Below are 20,351 nucleotides of genomic sequence, written 5' to 3'. Positions count from 1 at the left end.
ATGCAAGCAAGAAACAGGACCACACACAGTCCCGACAATTTGTGGTGATGATGTGTACTTTGTCTCGCTTTTTTGCTTTCCAAATCCTTTTTCAGTATTGATGCTTGTGGAACACCAAAGAAGAACTAGTTTTAAAAAGATTATGGGGCACAGAGGTGGGGGAGGGATGAAGGGGCACACAGATTGCCTGGCAGGCCACATGTTGTGCACCCCTATTGCAAAAGCATACTCCGAATATTCAAACTCCTCCTGACTTTGACATGGAAACAGGACTTTCTGTGTTGTGCTCCACTTAGCACCTCTGCAGCAAATAGTCATGCACAGGCTCAACCTTAAAATTAAGCAGATATTTACATGCTTTACTAGATGGGGCCAGAGTGGTCAGCACCATGTAGGATCAAATACCACAAACATGCACATACTGGTAAGGGTTGTTTCCTGGTGTATGTAGGTTAAATCTGGCACCTTCCACTATATTCTCTGAGAAATTTCATGCACATAGTTAAATGATGATCTTTCGAGGTCCCTTCTAGCCCTAATGCCTATGAAATCTATGAAAACTACATGAGAAGTAAGTAATTACTCCGTGTGAGTAGCAGTATCCCAATTGTAATTTCCTTAATACAATATTATTCTGTGCTATTCATAACCATCATAGAGCTGCATCATGATATCATATTATATTAAAGGTTGGGGGATTTAGTACTAATAGCTACTTGTGTTTTCTAATATCATTTATGTAAAAAAAGAGAAAGGCTTAATGGTTCCTAGAAAAAATAAACCAAACTTTGACATTTAAATGATTAAATATGGCTTGACACTTTCAAATAAGTGGGTTTTATGTTTATTATTTCCTGTGTGTTTTAGAAATTTCCCATTTGCTATTCAATCTACAAAAAAGTAGCTTTCTTAAGTAAAATATCAATTTTGCAATTATTCTGCCAAGACTTAATTGAAAAAACTCTAAATTTTATTTACACAGCATACATTATGAAATTAGTTCCCCTGGAGAGAACTGAAATCAGTGATTTTAAAGTGAGTGTAGTATAGGGCAACTCTTCCAGCCTTTTTGAAATGCCACTACAAAGTGAATCTCAATACTGACTAAAAGGAGTTCCTTGACCTGCTGTAGTACCAACACACAGAGGGACTATATTAGCCATCTAGAAGTCTTTAATAGGGTTTCCCAAGCAGACAGCCTTTGTGCAGAAAGGCCAGGAGCAAACTCACTGTTTACTGAATCTATAAATGACTATTTTTCAGCTGCACCAGATTCAGCATGTCAAAAGCAGCACTACAAAAATGTTGTGACCCAACATAGGATTCACAGCACAGATTAAATCAGTGATTTTGAGTACATTTGTAAAGAGAAGCAGGAACAACCAGTTAACAAAGTAATATGCCTTCATTTAACAGAGTTGAGTTATAGTCAGATTTTCAGTTTTTCAGTCTCACTGTTATGGCAAAAATAATGTAATTCCCCCAAACCATGGGATCATCGCCAAGCTGTGGGCTACTCACCTGCCAGCCCACTGCTTTATTCTCATTTCTGAGGGTGCCATCTCTAAACTGTTCAGCCACAAATTCTGATTCAGAGAGAAAGTAGTGTCCAGGTGTTAATAGAAGGCAGACTCCAACATGGGTATAGATAATGTGGTAACTGCTATAATGTCAGGCCTCTATATCATTCTTTACCTATTGTTCAGAGAAAGATCCCTCATTCTTTTTCACATGAGCTGTACTATTCATTTCAATGAGTTAACTTATGTAATTAATGGCTTCTCACATGAGTAAAAGTTGTAGGATCTGACCCTTAGACTAGAAGCTCCTCAGGGAAGGAACAGTGCTTCACATAAGTTGAACACAGTGTTCATGCTTAGCAAATAATAAGCAGGAGAAATTAAACCAAGGATAGGGGATATTTTCTTTTTATTATTAAGCCAAATAACCTGTGGGAACCACAAGCAGATTTCAAGACCAATGGCATTAGAGCAGTAGTGTTGAGAACCTTTCTAGACTTGAGGCACCCCTTGGAAAATACCAGCTCTTAGTTTTTCACTTGTTTTGTGATTACAGAAAAAATAATAGAACAATTTTTCTGTTGCAAAGAACTCAGAAGGACCAAAACATGTCAGAATGTTTTTAACACTATGAATTCCTATTTGAAAGCTCTGGGTTTATTTTGTGAATTGTGTTTTCACACCTAACAGTGTTAACATTTTGTGGCACCCCCCTGAAAGGATCTCAAGGCACCCCAGTGTGCTGCCATGTAGCACCCTGGGTGAGTATCCCTGCATTTCAGGCTAAAAAATGGAAAACACTAGACTAAGCAAAAGCAAGTCGACGAAAAAAATGATGCACAATGAAACTCCAAGATCTTTTTTCATGGAAATCACTGACAGCTGAGAGAGACAGCTGTGGAAGTCTTTGACTGGAAAAATCTAAGACTGACACCTGCCACTGAGGACACATTTTTGGGGAGAGCATCCTCAAACTAATAAAATATTTTCAGGGGGAATGGTGCCAAACAGTTTTTAAGATTTACCAAGCTAAAAACAAACACATGCCAAGAAGCCAGGAGTGGAGGGAGCTTTCAGGTGGAAAGGGAACACAAAGGAGATGCTCTCCCCTCTAATACTTCCAACCATTGAGGGTCACGCCAAGTTTTACAGAACTAATATATTCAAAAAAGGAATCCAAAAAGACATGGAAGGACCGTTAACTTGTTCACACCTCCACCTACGCTCACATTTCAACTCCCTCAGGGCAAACATGACCACAGTAGGCAGCCAGGATAAGGGCTTGGAGTTAGTTGGTGTCCTCTACAAATCAGCCAGTCCCCTCACTTTCCTAAACTTTTCTTCCTTCCTTTACATGCCTCCTTAAACTCTATTACCAATATTTTCTCTGGTGTTTTTGGAAATACAATTCAGATTTTGGCTGACTGAGAAACCATAAGAAACTAGGGAAAGATGAGCAAAGAATGATATCAGTATTACTGGTAAGGCAGAAGTGATCACAGTAATTCCAATATATTTTAGCATGTTACTGATATGTAAATCCACCTTTTAGTGATATTAAATGTTGTTAACTACTATATCTCGTCAGTTTGCTTGCACTTAGAGGGAAGCTACTGATAACAGTGATGGAACAAACACAATGTTGGCCAATTCCAAGCATTTTGAAAAACCTAACTGGAGCTGGAATAAAAATGAAGTAAAACTCTGGGGAGATGTCTTAAATGCTATGTTAATACTACCAACAATGATTCCAGTTGTCAAACATCTCATAGAGCCCTTATCTCCAATGAGAAATGCTAATAGAAAGGATCTGAAATGCTGAAAGATGGAATTATCTCCCCATCTGCATTTGCTCCTGTAACAGTATCCAGCTTTTTAGTCAGAAGGCATGGTAGAGATGCACCAGAAGCTAAGTACAGACACTCAAAAAGCCTGAGGTAGAAGCACTCTAATTTTCAAGCTTTACTTTAAGCACCCAAGGTTAGGTCAGGAATGAGCAGAACATGTTAGCCCTTCTTGGAAGAGAGGAGGCCCACAGCCTGCCTGCATGGCCTGAGCCCAACAGGTAGAGGAGGCTATCACATGCCTCCCAGCATGCCCCGCAGGCTTCCCAGGCTGCCAAAGACTCCTGAGCAGAGCCAAACAGCCACGTCACCTCTGATTGGCTGACGGGGACATTATGGCCATCCAGCTAGACCTGATGAGGCAGTGGCTTATAATGGCATGCACCCTCATGGCCACAAACCATGAGCCAGCTGTCCCGCACATGCCAATCCGCCATGCCCTGTGCTCACCAATTTTGTGTGTGTGTGTGTGTGTCCGTCCCAGATGCTGGGTTCTGCATGTGTATGTGTGCATGCCTCAGACACCTGCATTCTCTGTGTGTGTGTGTGTGTGTGTGTGTGTGTGTGTGTGTGTGTGTGTGTGTGTGTGTGTGTGTGTGTCCCGGATGACTAGGATTTGTATATGTGTGTCTGTGTGTGCATGCATGTGTGTGTGTGTTTTCACTTGTCCTGGACACCTGGGTTCAGTGTGTGTGCACATGTATGTGTGCATGTGTCCTGGATTCCAGTTCCCCCCACTCCCCACATGCACTGAGGCTGGTGGCCCCAGCCTTACACAGAGGCAGGCTGTCCAGATCTGCAAAGCCTTGTCCGAGTAAGCTCCTAACCTGCATGGACTTGGAGAGCTTCCCAAATGAGCAGGGCTGGAGGGCTTTGAGTGCTGTACCCTGGCACCAGACCATGGGTCTCTAGTCCTGGTCTCCTCTGGCCTTGCATCACTGGTTACTGCTGCCCATAACCCAGGCTGTCCGGGCACCGTTCCCCTTCCCTTCTCCCACCCCAGGCACACACTGGGACTGCAAGGGAACATGGCTTGAGAAAGAGGCTCACCTCATGTTAATCAAATGTTGAAGCTGACAAAATTTTAGTCTGTTTATTAAACAAAAGCTGTAGAAGTTTGTCCGCTCTGGAACTTGGAACCTTCTTCTCAGTTAACATGGAGAGAGTGGGGAAAGACCCTGTTGGCACCAGGTGGTTATGACATTGAGGGGGGGAGGGAAGTGGGGGCCATGTATGTTTAAGATCAACTTAAACAAAAAACCTTGGGATGGTAGGGGGGTGCCATGTATGAAACAGCCACCCCTTATTTTAATTAAATGTTGCCGGTGCCAAACTTTTCATGTGCATAATAAAGAAAACCTGTGGAATGTTGCCCACTCCAAAACTTGGACCAGAGCCCAGGGGGATGCCTATCCTCACAAGGCTGCCCCCTACCCCCACTTGCAGTGCGACCCAAGGCCAGAGTGGCAGAGTGGCTTGGCCTGGCAGTATGGTGCACCTCTCCCTCCCTCCTGCTCTCCCCTCCTCCCCCCCGGCCCCACCTGGCCCTATTCTGAGCTCTCCCACACCCTTCTAGGACTGGCCTGGGACCTCTTTGGGGCCCCATGTCTGCTCTGACAACCACCAGTGACTGGGGGTACTAAGCTGGCCCTGGAAGGCAGGCTGAGTCAAAGCAGACTCTGGCAGAAGGTCTCAGGCCTCACAGTTGCCATCCAGGTCACCCCCCCATGGGAATCTCAGGCATGTCGCCCCAGCGAGGAGTCCTTAGAGTGCTGCAGGGGTGAGGGGCAGCAGCCCTCCCCCCAGCTCCTGCATGGGAGGGCGACGGTTTTCCTGTAGTGGTGGTGGATTCCATTCAGGGTGGTGGTGCTGATGCTACTCAGGGGTGTCATAGCTGGGCCCCAAGCAATCTTTGACCCTGTGCATAAACTTCTTATCCTGGCACTGCAACCTGTCTCTCTGCTCCATAGTGGCGTGGGTGGCCTTCCTCAGACAGTGGCTGGCCATCTGTAGACATTGTTCTTGGACCTTCACAGTGTTTTCCTGGGCCTGGTAGTTCATTCAAGTGCCATGGCAGCACAGGAGCAAGCTGTTTATTCCAAATGCCAACACTGAGGGTCCCGTTTGGTCCTTATTTCACTGGAGTCATCCACACACATATTTCCAGCCAGCCATTTGGGTCCTGCATCTCGGATACCATGGCTGGGCTTCCTGCACACAAATGCAGAGTCTGCAGACAAGGGAGGCATGGAGAGATCTATGTTGAGTTCCCTGTCCAGACTCTTTCCCTTGCCTGGGGCCAGAAGCCATGAAGCTGTTCACAACCTAGCACTGACCACACCCTGGAGCACCTGTGTTCCAACTCTCAGCTGGGAAAACCTGGATGCCTGGGCTCCATCTCCCTGCTGTGGGAGCTTGGAGGGCTGAGTATTCAAGTGACTGAGCCTGGAGGATTGAGCCCTCTCCATTTCTCCTGGAGGAGAGGAAGAGATTTGGGGGGGAGGGGTCCTAGGGAAAATTCTTGTTTCCCACTGTGCCTTACCTGTAGCAGTGCTCATACATAAGTGTTCTGCCAAACAGTGCTCAGAGACACACCAGTGAAAACCTGCAATTGTGACTGTTGCTTATACCTCAGCTGTGGGGCTCAAAAAAATCTTCTGGTGTCTTTCAGGGTCTGTTTGGGTGCTGTTTTGCAAGAAGTGGTTCTGTGTCAACACACTGGCCTCTCTCAGGAAAGTGATGCAACCTTCAGGGATGGGGCAACCAGTTGTCAGTTAACCAGATTTATGGTCCCACTTAATGTAACACAGATTGATAAGCCCCCAACAACAATAGGGGGGACTGAGCTTGGCCCCTCTGCCTTGTTCCAGGCCAGAGATGCAGTAATTACGGGAGGGTGTTTGAAAGGCAGAAGGTCAGTGTGGAGCACCAGTAAATCAGTATCATCAGACTTCCACATGGACAGTTATCAAGCCAAAAGCACAATGAATATCAGAGTAGGCAACCACAGTCTTCTCCATGGGCACACCCCAATTTACCAAGGAGTAACATTAGATGGTTCTATCACCTACAAACATCACATTCAGAAGGTCAGCAGTAAAGTCGCTGCATGGGGAGCTTCCTTAAGACATTTACCAGCAAGACATGGGGTGCCAACTTCAAAGTGCTCAGAACCACCACACTGGCAACGGTATACACCCCATCAGACTATTGTGCTCCAGAAGTTGTTGCACTAAAAAACTAAACACTGTACTTAACAGTACACAAAGACTCATAACAGGCTACACAGCTTACACACACACAGATGTATTCCCTGCACTCTAGGGCATTAGACTAAGTGACATAAGATGACAGACCCCAACCTCTCCCCTGCTGCCAGGCTTCTAGGCCTGTGGAGAGCCCAGCAGGCCAGGTACTGTGGCCTTGTGTGTTGTGCTAAATTTAGATATGGGGTGGGGTGAATGGAAATGAAATGACCGTTCAGATGTAATCCAGTCTGAAATCTATTCCTACAACATTTTCTACCAACATCAAATGAGTCCTTCATCAGGCATGATTTTTACAGAGTAGCGTGGGTCAAGCTGAACAGACTGAGATCTGGATACAGGTGCTTCAAAACAAAACTGTACAAGATGAACATCTTGGACAGCTCCCTATGGGAATACAGTGTTCACAATCAGCACAGGACTTACTTGAAAGCTGAAATCTTTACAAATGCCCAAATGGCATAGATGGAATCCACACACTGAGTGATACCAGGCAGGGATTCATAGTTGGTCGGAGGGAACAAGGTGGGAGGTGGAGTTAGAAAAGGGAGCTTCGCTGACTTCTGTCAGTGGCAGAGCTGGCCCAGAACTTGGGAAGATCACATGAGCTCTGGCTAAAGCTAGAGTGCCATCCTGGGAGGCAGGGTGAGCAGGGTGTCACAAAGCCCCATGAGTTGCCAGCAGAATGAGTTGCGATGGGATCTGGTGCAGATGTTCATTACAGCACTCTAAGCTACAGCACATCTGATCCCACATCCATCCATCTATCTTAGAGTGGATCCACAATTTTTACAGCCCTCTATGTGCCCTGACTGTCTGTTTGGTTACAGGTGTTACACATTTTCTGTGCACTTACCATGCAATAAGTGTAACTTCTGTAGCTGGCCTTAGACTAACTGAATCAGAGATGCATAAGTTTTCATGAGCTAGAGTTCACTTCATCAGATGTTTTTGTTAGTCTCTTTTTTTTTAGTAAATCAAAGTTCTTTGTTGGCTATGAGAAGCAGAAACACCTGGAAAGAAAACTACTTGCAGCCTTGCGTCAGCCTTGTCTTATATAGCAACTCCTAGCAGTTAGTACTAGATGAGGGGAAGAAATTACAGGCATTTGGTATATAAGGATCATCATAGCGTTTTATTACAATACCCTTTTGGCTTAACAAACACACCCACATTCTTTTAAAACATGCTGGAACACCTTATTTACACTGCTGATAATTTGTAGATGTCATACTGCCTATGTAGGGTCCCACAAAGGCAGAAGAGCATTTATTAGTGTTAATACCTGACAGAAAGTAAAAGACTGTCTTACCCTTCAGTTAAAACAAAGTCACCATGTCTTGCCTTTCTATGGTTTTTAAAAAGTCCCTATCAATGTACCTGCCTGGTTTTAAGGGAAAATTAAACTCTTTGGAAATTAGGGACAAAAGTCAAAAGTCAATAAAATAGTAGTGGAGAGACTGCAAGAGTTTGCTGTAAAACTTGAAACTTTACAAGACACACCATGTAAGGAATAATTACTGCAATAGTATACTGTGACTCCATTGTGGCTTTCTCAGTAGCTGGTTGTGAGATCAGCATGGCATCACTTTTCACACTCATGTAAAGCAAACAACTGGGTAGGGCCATACTATGTTACCAATACGTTAGGTTGGAACCCTAGATTCTAATGCAGGTCACTGCAGGTTTTAAGTCTTGCTGAGCTCATATGAAATTATCTCTTTTAATAGAAATTTATTTAAATTCATTCATTAAACTCAACTGTGGAGATTACCCAGGAATGAAACACACTATAGATGGCAGTGAAGATGAATTGGGGAAGCAGTTTTTTATTTGGGGAGTATACATCCCACAGAAAAATTACTAACAACGTGCACTATACAACTGAATGGCAGAAGGCATAGATTCATAGATTCATAGAAATAGGGCCAGAAGGGACCTTGTAGATCTTCAAGTCTGACCCCCTGCCCTGGGCAGGAGAGAAAACCGGGCTCAGATGACCACAGCCAAGTAGACGTCTAGCCTCCTCTTAAAGACCCCCAGGGTACGAGCCATCACCACTTCCCTTGGAAGTTGGTTCCAGATCCTAGCTGCCTTTACTGTGAAGTAGTGCCTTCGGATGTCTAGTCTAAACCTACTCTCTAACAACTTGTGGCTCTTATTCCTTGGTATCCCAGGGGGCGCTAGGGGGAACAAGGTCTCTCCCAAACCCTGCTGGTCCCCCCTAATGAGCTTATAGACAGCCACCAGGTCCCCCCTCAGCCTTCTCTTGCGAAGGCTGAACAGGTTCAGGTCCTGTAGCCTCTCTTCGTAGGGTCTGCCCTGCTGTCCCCAAATCATGCGGGTGGCCCTCCTCTGGACCCTCTCAATGCTATCCACATCCCTCCTGAAGTGCGGCGCCCAGAACTGATCACAGTACTCCAACTGCAGCCTGACCGGTGTCACAGAGGGGGAGGACCACCTCCCTGAACCTGCTTGAGATGCATCTGTGGATACACGACAAGGTATGGTTAGCCCTACTGGCCGTGACCTCACTTTGTCAGCCCATGTTCATCTTGGAGTCAATAATGACTCCAAGATCTCTTTCTGCCACTGTGCTCTTGAGAAGGGAGTTTTCCAGCTTATAAGTGTGCTGCTGGTTCCTACTGCCCAAGTGCAGCACCCTGCACTTGTCAGTATTAAAACCCATCCTATTTTCATTAGCCTACCCCCATAACCTGTCCAGGTCCTGCTGTAATCTGTCCTTCCCTACTAGCATGCCCACCTCACCCCAAATCTTGGTATCATCAGCAAACTTAAACAGGCTGTTTTTTACCCCATCGTCCAAGTCACTAATAAAGAAATTGAACAGTGTGGGCCCAAGGACCGAGCCCTGGGGGACTCCACTGCCCACTTCCCTCCAGGTCAAAAAAGACCCATCCACCACTACTCTCTGAGTACAACCCTTCAGCCAATTTGCAATCCATCTGACTGTGTAGGCATCAATGCCACAGTCACCTAGTTTTTTAATGAGAATGGGGTGGGAGACAGTGTCAAAGGCCTTGCTAAAGTCCAGAAAGACAACATCCAATGTGACACCTGCATCCAATGCTTTTGTGACCTCATTGTAGAAGGCAATCAGGTTGGTCTGACAGGACCTGCCCCTAATGAAACCATGCTGGTTGCCCTTGAGCATCATCCCTGCTGCTGGCCCTTCACAGATGTGCTCCTTGATAATCTTCTCAGAGTTTCCCCAGGATTAAAGTAAGACTAATGGGCCTATAGTTGCCTGTGCCCTCCCTCGTTCCTTTTTTAAAGATGAGGACCACGTTGGCTTTCTTCCTGTCATCTGGCACCTGGCCCGAGCACCATGAGCACTCATAAAGCCGTGCCAGGGGCCCCGCAATAACCTCTGCCAATTCCCTCAGCACCCTGGGGTGGAGAGCATCTGGACCTGCTGATTTGAACACATCCAGCCCCTCCAGAAGCTCTCTAACCTAGTCCTCCCTGACCTTAGGCCTGGCAGCATTTCTCCCGAGTCCATCAGGGAGTCTTGGTCAGGGAGTCCTGGTCCCTGCACAAGAAAATGGAGGCGAAGGATTTGTTAAAGAGGTCTGCTTTCTCCTCTGGTAAAACCGCCAGATTACCAAGCATATCCTGCAGGGGCCCCACATTACCCGGTGCCAGGGGCATGCATGGTAGAGCTGTGATCTAAACACAAAATGCTACCGAAGCACAGAACCACCACAATTACAGATACAGGCTTAGTACATGGATAACGTTCAGGTAAGCAAATAGTGTACTTCTCCTACTTTGTTTGCTGAAATCTCAGTGGCCACAGAAAAAGAACGCTTCAGTGGAAGCGGGAGAATGAGATGACCAAGTCTTTCAGCCCGGTACATACTAGCCATTAAGGAAAATTAGATGCATTTTTGTATATTTCAGGACAAATGACAGCTCTGGGATACCACAGCTTCTGGTTTCCTTAGTACCATTCTGGATCCGTGTTCATGGGAAAGATTTTGACCAGGAGGTGTCTAGGAGAAGCTAATGTAATTCCAAAATTGTGATTCAGATTGTTTTCTGAAAGAACAGGAGATTTATTTATTTATTATGAAAACAGGAATTCTTGACAGGTGTTAATGAGTATTACTTAAGACACAAATCCAAAGGTGACAACTAGAAGCTACCAAGATTTATTCCACTCGAGCTGGAAGTTTTGGAACTTACGAACAACAGATAAAAAATGCAGCATAGTGTGCAAGTTATAAAGCAGCCTTGTAAATTGGGCATGTCAAATACACTTTTAGAAAGATGATAATTTAGAAATAAACTACATTTTTCAATGAAAACTGCCAAGTTCTTTCTCCCGTTGCAGGCAAGATCTTGCTATTTCATATTCTATATAAAAGTTGCCTTGATCCTAAAGCCTTGAATCCTGAACTAAAAAAAATACTTCAAATGGCAGTTTTAGCTATTAGACATTTTGCTTCATGAGTGAAGGTTTAATCTAGTACCACACAATTTTGGGTACAAGCTTTATTAGCAGCATTTTCTAATATTTGTGTGTATGTCCCCATTGGACCTCTAAATAAAGTCTGGATAAAGGCTGTAAAGGTAGTAAACCTGCAGCTACAACTATAATTATGAGGATGTAATAGTGTTTATGAATGACTTGCTATGAGTCATTCATAAACATACGTCTTATTAAACATTTATTCCAAGTTATTTTTATATAACTTTGGCCATTTAGATGTCACTAAAGATTATTCTTTTAAGTGAATTATAGAGCAGCAAGGAGCATTTGGGCTTTGAAAGAAAACCTAGCAAGGGGTCATTCTATAATGATTCAGGAAAATTTACCATATTGTTATGGAGCTTTAGTAATGCAGCAATTAAAGGAGGAATACACCTAAGAGTGAAAGATTCTAGTAAAAATATTTAGCCACTTCAGAAAAACCTATCAGGGCTATAGAAAAATAATGCTAAGCCTTAATTTGGGGAATTGAACATTTCCACCCACATTTAGACGATGTCAGATTCACTATGATAAATGACCACAGATCTTTTTAGCAGCTAATGGCTAAACACGATCCAAATGGAACTATAGCCAGATGGCACATGTGATTACTGGAATATGACTTTCAGATAAACCACAAACCTGGATGAGCTAATATAGTTCCAGATGCATTAACTCATAATCCCCAGGAAGAAAACATTTCAAATGAAGGAAGGACAAGGAATCTTTTTCTTGACAAGCCCTAATGGCTATGGTTAATCCTCATCCTGTTGAAAGATATTTACCTAGAGAGCAGAGAAACTGCATCAAAAAGTCAAGACAAAGGACCAAATTAAAAAAAAAAAAAAACTACTGCAAAAGCAAGCAATTCAGCCACACCCTGAGCACTATAAATATATTAGGATATAGGAAATGTCCACCCTGAGGGAAGTGGAGGATAAAAGCATCTTTTGGAATTCCTTTCTCTTTATTGTTAATGAACTGGTCCCAAAAGAGCTACGTTACAGCCAATACTTCGGTAGAGATTGTTTACTTATTCTTTTCGTCCCAAAAGTTTCAGTGTCTACTGCAATATGTACAAGGTAACAAAATTATTTCCAGTATTACTGGCTATGGGATTTTTATGTCTATAGTGGTTCTACATGCTGTTTTGTCATTAAAAAAACAGAAAAACAACTGGGGGGAGGCAGTGGCTCCAATGGTCGGTACAAGGAAGTAGGAATCAAGATTGCTGAATTCTATCCCTGGCCCTACCATTGACTTACCATGTGACATCAGGAAAGCTATCAGCTCTATGTGCCTCAGTGTATCCAGAGATCACCCAAACATGAAGCATTTTTATTACTGCAAAATGTTCAGGAATGCCCTTCTCTTTATGACTAGCTTTCTAACAATTTTCTATTGAAACTTTGAGATACAGGCTATATTGGTTAATTTTGGTGTAGTTTTGTTTCTCATTTGATTGATTTGGGCCATACATAAATACTGTATGAATTTAATATATTCCAAATGTTATTTCAGTGAATATTTGAGTATTTATGCTTAAATTTTGCTGTTTAGAAACAACAGACTTAGTAAAGTTTAACTGTTCCATATCTGTAAAAAACAAATACAGGATAAAGGATACAAACACTTAAATCATAATAGTCTCTGTATGAATGAATAATTGGGGCAATTTATTCAACTAATTACTCAGCTCCAATCCTTACACAAACTCAAAGAGATGTTGTTTTAAGGGTTAATTAATTAAAATTCACAGAGGTTATTATCTGAAAACTGCTAGGTAAGAGTTTAGTACTGTTTAGATTAAATGTTTTGCTCTAGGGCAAAACTGTATATGACTTCAGCTAAACATTATATACTCTGGCCAAGATGTTCCAAGCTCAGGCCCTACCCTGCTCAGTGAGGTAAATGGAACTGTTTCCATTATGTTAAAAAAATTTTAAGCTGCCTCAAAGTGTCCATTATTAGGGTCCAAATTTAGGTCCCTAAATAGGAAAAACCTAATTTCAAAGGTGGTAAGCACTTGCGATTCTCACTTATCTCAGTGGAATGTATGGAGGCTTAACACCACTGACAATAAGGTCATTTTTCATTTACCTGAGTAAATATAGAGGTACAAAGTGACCCTCTTCTTTCAGTTGCAACCATTGCCCCTCTTATCTGTGCTTTTACTACCTCAAAATGGGCCTTTTTTAATGTGCCCTCCATGACACACCACCAGACAACCATTTAGGGACTGAAGCTGGTGCAGAATGGAGATACTCGCACAGTGATTGAGGTACAGGACAGATTTGCACTGACTGTCCATCAGTCTCCAGGTGCAGTTTAAGGTGTTAGTTATGACCAACAGAGCTTTCTCACCATCTGACTGGAGTGTCCCTCTCTTTCTCTTTGCCTTTATGCCACATCTGTGATCAACATAGGATGACCATATGGGAGAATGGGAAAGCTGGAGGACCCCCCCACGCTAATCAGTGGTACTGCTGCAGGTTGAGGGGGGGATCATGGTTTGCCAGGCAGGCAAGAAGCAGCGGTGCCTGGCCTTGTGCCCCGGGATTTCTGGGACACTCATTTTAATTCTCACCACCTGCCTGGGACTGTCCAAAATCCAGGACTGTTCCAGCTAAACCAGGACATATGGTCACCCTATCTGGATCTCCCTCATTGAAAAAAAGTGAGCGGGCAGCCGCCAGGCCTTTGTGAAAAATCCAAGATTCTGGAACTTGCTCCTCTCTGTCTCAAATAACCCACATTTGATAACTTTCCAGGAACCAGCAAAAGCATCTGTTTCATAGGGTCTCTTGAGAGAGCAGAGGATGTGCAAGGGGTAGGAGACTCGGGGGCCAGCCAGCCAACTTCCCGTGGAACTAGTTTTAGAGCTGCTGAGGTTTAATTTAATTGAATTTACTGTGTAATTAATTGCATTAGGCTTCAAGAGACTTGGCCAGGCATCTTTAATACTTTCAATCTAAACAAATGCATAAATAACAAATAAATAAAGTTTGTATCTGGATTTGGGGCCAGATTTCTAAATTCAGGAATGTTTGTACACAGCCCAAGCGTTACTTTACACACAAGTCAGAAATACATACCTGATGAAAACAAGAGAGTTTATGGATCAAAACAAGAATTCTAGCACAATTAAAACCATGCCATAAAGTTAAACACCTGATGGGTGAAATCCTGGCTCTGTTAAAGTCAAAGGGAGTTTTGCCATTGACTTCAAAGGGGCCAGTATTTCACCTGCTAGTGATCATCTGCAGGTAGAAAAAGGCTTGATCTAATATATAAGAATCCACTACAGATTTTCCAACAGTGGAAGGAATTGAAGTTTTCCATCAAATCCAACTCTAGCTACTGTACAACGGCAACAGTGACACTGTTTTAGGATGAAGAGAAAGAAATTATCTATACAATATGACAATGAAAGTGTTTATACAGCAAAAGAAGTGAAATATTTGACCTTTTTATCATATATGAATTAAGACACTATATGAAAACCTTATTGAATTCTTATGGATTATGCATTCAAAAAGAATCAGATTAGTTCAGTTGGATGAAAATGTAATAATCAAGTCAACAGAATAAAGCAGTTTCCTCAGTTGCTGCACATCTATGTAGGTGTGCACAGGAGTTGCTAAATACCTACTCAGTGCAGGTGGGGAAAATATAAGCTAGCAATGCTTGCTGCATCACTCAGTTGGGAATAGAGCCAGATCATCCTTAGCTTTTCCACTAAACATTTATGTATACAACAGCAACATTAACTTTTATTGTGAAGGAGAACTAGGGCAATCTGCTGGTAGGAGGAAAACCACGGTCAACTTTCTTCAGTTTACTATCACATAAGAAAGTAGTATATGAAAGGTCTTTTTTCACAGTCAAAGAAGAGAATACCAGTGATCACAATGCAGCTGTCTGAGGGGAATACATGATAAAAATCACAGCCCTCTTGTGAAGTAATGGCAGCTGTGTTATTGTACATTGAGCCAATAGTTTTTAAAAGAAACTAATAAAATAAGCTCTGTAACAGTGACAGAAAGAATGTTAATTCCCTTTCCCTACCACAGTCTGTAGTTTTGAAAAGGAAAAACGAACAGCCCAATAAATGAAACTTAAAGAATGTCAGCTCAGAAGTTCCCTGAAAACAAAACTTGAAGAAGAATTATCATTTGTTGTGTTTCTTCAGTCAACAAAGAAGTGAATTGCAGAAGGAAATGGAACCAGTAAATGGTGATAAAATAAGAAATGGCATGCTGCTATTTAGTGCCTAACAAAATAAACGGGCAGATAAGTGGGCAGAAATAACTTCTTGTATTTTTATAATTTTGAGTTCTGTCTATTATGGGCCAAATCCAGATGTCTTTATATTCACACACTTCTTCCAGTTAAATCAGTACCCTTATGTCCATCTGGGAACAGCAGGAGGAGGCCTAGGGTCCTCCATTAGCAATAGCTAGTGCCACTGGGCAAATGAGACAACACTCTGCAACAAAAGCAGCAGATGCATCATGGTGTCAAGATATAAATCTATTACTGTTTTGCAACTCTCGGCAGATCGAATTCAACAGAACGGGCCTAATTTAGGTCTGGTGTAAGTGGGTTTAAGTCCAAGTGGATTTCAATGAACATGCACTCAGTCAAAGTTATGCTAATATCTACTTTCCATTCCTCTCCCTTTTCCCTTATGTCCAAACTCATGAAAACTAAAAAGATGTTTCCCCACAGGACAGATGCCCTGCCTCATAACAGAGGAGCTAGGAATGACTGCTTTCTGTTACACCTTCCTCTGAAAGTAATTCAAGCCAGAATTCATTTAGAAAAGACTTTTCAACAATTATATTTTTTCATTACCTTTGGTATTTCTTTGTGATGGAAAGAAGATAACTTCTGCATCCCAGTCCAAAAGCTGAGCATTACTTTCCTTCTTTTCAGAGCTAAAAGGAAATTTAAAATGGAGAAAATGTTTAGACCGGAACTTGGAGCATGCACTATTCTCTTCTCCCAAAAGTGTGCTAATTGCTGAACAATGAGATATGTATTTATCTCAGAGCCTCCACTGACAAGGGGGCATCCTAGAACATAAATCATTAATGATTCACCAGTATTTGGGGGGCTACTGGTGCCTTCCCCAAAAGAAAATCAATGGCCACCCATTTTTTTTTATTGGAGAAGTGGAGTTCTGTTACAGAAATAAAATAATTAGTTCAGCAGTTTAGCAGTGAAGTTTTTTAGTTTTGTTTTGTTTTTAAACTACCCACATCCTCTTCCCTTCCGCGTTTGGTTAACAAGAGATAGCAGCCTTGTTAAACTTTATTCATTTGAATAAAAGGAAACAATAACTTTTCCTGTAAAGGTTGAAAGGTAGCTTTGGAGTGATTGAACTTTCAACTGTGTGACTTGTCAAACAGGCTGATGTAAATAATTGGGAAGCAATTGATTAAAGGAACCAAGGGACTGGAAATTGATTGGAAAGTGATGGGTGGACTGCAGTGATTGAGAGCTTTGACTTTCAGCTTTAACATTTTTAATTAAAACCTTTCTGCATGAGAATTTCTTTTTTTTTTCTTCATTTTATAAGTGCCCAAAGTTTGAATCAGATTGGAAGATAAACTCCATGAGAGGGGACCCAGCTCTGGAGTATTTCAGTCTACAAGAGAGGACCGTCCTACCTGCAATCTAGCAATATCAGGAGAGCCATGAGTAATCAGAGGGGAGGAAGGGGTAGGAGAATTTAAAGGAGGGGAAGAAGCAGTGGTATACCAGGGAAAAGAACACTGAAAAAAAATGAAAAAGAAGAGCAGATGATTCTTCTGAGGAGTTGGGGTTGGGTTTTGTTTTGTTTTTAAATCAGCACTGAAAATTCGATGCATATAATCTTCTTATGGAATTTGCTTTATATGAATGCTTTGAATTCAGATAAAACTTTGATTTCTTGTCTCTATAATTTCCAGTCCCTCCACCTTTGCCTCTCTCTTGCCTATTTCTCCTCCTACCTTCTAAGCATCCCGTGTCCAGTGTCCACTGCATCTTCTTCAAGGCTGCCCCACAGGCCTTTGAACTCTCAGCCAGTCTAGGCCCCTTATGCACCCTTGCAGCATTGAAGTGCTATTCTATTTATCATTGTGCGAAGAATGATATTTCTTTTTATATCAGATTTCTACTCTTTAAAAGAAAACAAACCATGTGCATTTTACTTAATCAGCATACATCACACACTTATTCAATATTTTCCATACTGGGTATACGCAGCATATGCATGGGGTCTGAAACAAGAGAAGGAGAGTGAAGAATATTTGTAAAATATTAGTAACATATATTTAATTATTCTTGATGTATGTATCAAATTAAAATTATCTCTGGTATATCTGTCACAAATGAAAGACTACTTAGATGGTTTATAGGCCCAAAGTCCTCCAGGGAGTGCCACAAATTCACAAGATGTCCCTAAGTAATGAATTCTCTATTTGAATCTCTGATTTAGTTGAAAGCTGTGGAAAAATCACATGAAGGCTGGCAGACAGTTCCTATTGACTATGCATCTGAGCATGTTCTCCTTCATTGTTTATTCTAGCCAATGTATGGAAATACATTATACTGATGAAATATATGTCTAATACTCTAATTTTAGACAGCAGTGTGTGAACAACTGGTGTGTAGGAATCAAGCTTTTCACTCAGGGACAAAACATGTCCTATTTTACTTATCTCTAAACATAGGCACCTTAGACATAGATACTTGATATTTTAGAAGACTTCAGTATCACAAGACAGCAATTGTTCTCTGTAGGTGCTGCTATGCACATGTGGAGCTTGCATTGTAACTATCACCACTTTTGGTTTTTACAGCACCATAGATCATAAACTATGGCAGTGCAGCTGATCATCATTTTTTTTATAAAACTTATTTTCCACAATAAATGAATTTTACACACACACACGCACACACTTTATGTATATATGTTTTAAGGGCATTCATCTCAGACTTAGTCAAACTTTCCATAAAATATTTTCAATGATTGCAAAAAGAAAAATAAGTTGTACTTTGTCCTAACATCACTGTTGTGTGATGATATTTGCATTTTGTTGAGACCTTTCCACTTTAACTTCAAAATCTTGATTCAACATTTTCTCTTCCATTTTGACTATCATTTTGTTTCAAGTTTCTATTTTGTTTTGACTTCAGCATTTCAACCCCTGTTTCCAATTTCAGTTTGACTCAGTACTGGAACATTCCACTTCTGTCCCACGTCACTCTGCATATTCTTTCATTAGATGAGTGTACATTGTTTCCTGCTGCTCCAGTGTAGCTGCATAAAACTACGCCTGAAGTCAGCCTTGCCTCGTGACTGAAGAATTCTTGTCTGTTTGACACTGCTTGGCTGCAGCCCTAAAGCAGAGCTAAGTCACTGCATCTTTGATGAAAGAAACAAAAAAAAAAACCTGTAGTTTTTGGAGAGGATTCTTCCAGCATAGCAGGACAGTCAGCATCCCCTTTTCTGACCCCCAGCTATGTACTACTGTATCGGCAGCAATTATTCACTGATGCCATCTCCTTCCTATAATCCTCCATCACTGTTCTACCTCAATTACTTTATAGTAACTGTCCCATAAAATAACAGTCTGTTTCTGATGATGCTGCATTCAAGAAGCAGTGTCACCCCATTGCTTTTACATCTCTATTCCTTCACCCCAGTGGATCTACAAGTCGGCAGCAGATACACTGTACATCTAAGGATCCTTAAAGGCAGAATCCTTCTGAAAACTTGCTAAGCTCAGAAGCAGCTATGCTACCTGCACCTGAAGAAGTGATGTAAAAGAACCCGAGGAATGATCAGCCATTCAGTGCGTATGAGCAGCTACTCAGGGGGCTGTCATGGATGACAATCAGAAGTTATCATGGATGGCAGTGATTAGTCTATTTCCAATTTTCCAGCGTGGCACAGTGTTGCTTCTCTTTTGCCACCATAGCTGCAGAAAACTAACTAGATGCCATCGGTTGACTCTAAAACTATACTCCTCTTTTTTCTGTTCTGGAAAGGATGCAGCTCCAAGAGGTGGGATGGAGGGACAGTTGTCACTGCCTCCATCTTTGTTAAACATGGTTTAGATGGAAAAATTCAAGCGAAAGTAGATAGTTCATCCCAACTTAGCATTCATCATTAGCTACTATCCTCAAATCCCTTTCTGTCTAAGGGACAGGCTTTTGCATATGGAACAAATTCCATCTTGATGACACAGACTTTATTACTGTCTTGTGCCAGTTATGTGACTGTTTGGGTCTGGTCCCCAAAGGGATGGAGATATCAGTCATGAGAACAAGTAAAATGCTGATCAGTACAGAACACTGGAGCTCAGTTTCTTAAAAAACAAAACATGGAGAAAATATTCAGAACTTTAGTACAATCCTGGTTTCTGGTTGAATAGTTTCTATTTCATGATTTCATTGATACCTGGACTACAGTTTCAACTCCTCATCAGTTACATTTACAATAATGTATATGAATGCTCACAGCTATATAGGACAAGTAAAGGAAAGACCTTATTCACAAAAATGCTGGGCCTACATTGAATCTGGCCAACAAAAGATATTTTTCCAAGCAATGTAAAAATATTAAACCACTACCAAATTCTTCTTACATATGCAAATATCCAGATATGAAAGAAAATTAAGTATGGGTAATAACTTGAGGCATGTAAAATGTTTTCAGCAAAACCTGAAATACTTGAGAAAACTGAGCTGAATTATCTGAACTATCTCATAATTGGCATCAACATTTTAGAACTATTTTTGCATGGTTTTCAAGGAGTTTTACATTTTTGCTTGTTTTGTTTCATTGTTTCCCAAACTAAAATAAAAATTAAAAGTATTGCAAATCAATTTTTTCAGGAAACCCAGCAAAACAAGAATGCCAAATTTTACCTCAATCTAAACTACAGGCTAACTTCTAGTTAAGTGATGTGCATTAGTGCAGTGTGAAGCTTTGGGTGGTGATTCAATTTGGAGGAGATTTGGCCTGATTCGGTGGCCGAATCTCTGAATCCAAATTGAATCAAGGGACCAATTTAAAGGTCCAGATTGATTCAAAGCTCTCCAAATCTTCGGAAATGATTCGGAGAGCTTTGATGATTTGGGCAATCCCCAGTGGCTGCAGCAGGGAGCTGCAGCTGACTCTGAGCTGGTAAGTACTAGAGGCAGGGGAGGGGAGGCTGAGGGGAGG

Source organism: Gavialis gangeticus, unplaced genomic scaffold (assembly GCF_001723915.1).
Source record: "Gavialis gangeticus isolate Ggan-Ray unplaced genomic scaffold, GavGan_comp1, whole genome shotgun sequence".
Classification (NCBI taxonomy): Eukaryota; Metazoa; Chordata; order Crocodylia; family Gavialidae; genus Gavialis; species Gavialis gangeticus.
The sequence above is the reverse complement of the archived record's forward strand: the minus strand, read 5'-3'. Positions refer to the sequence as shown.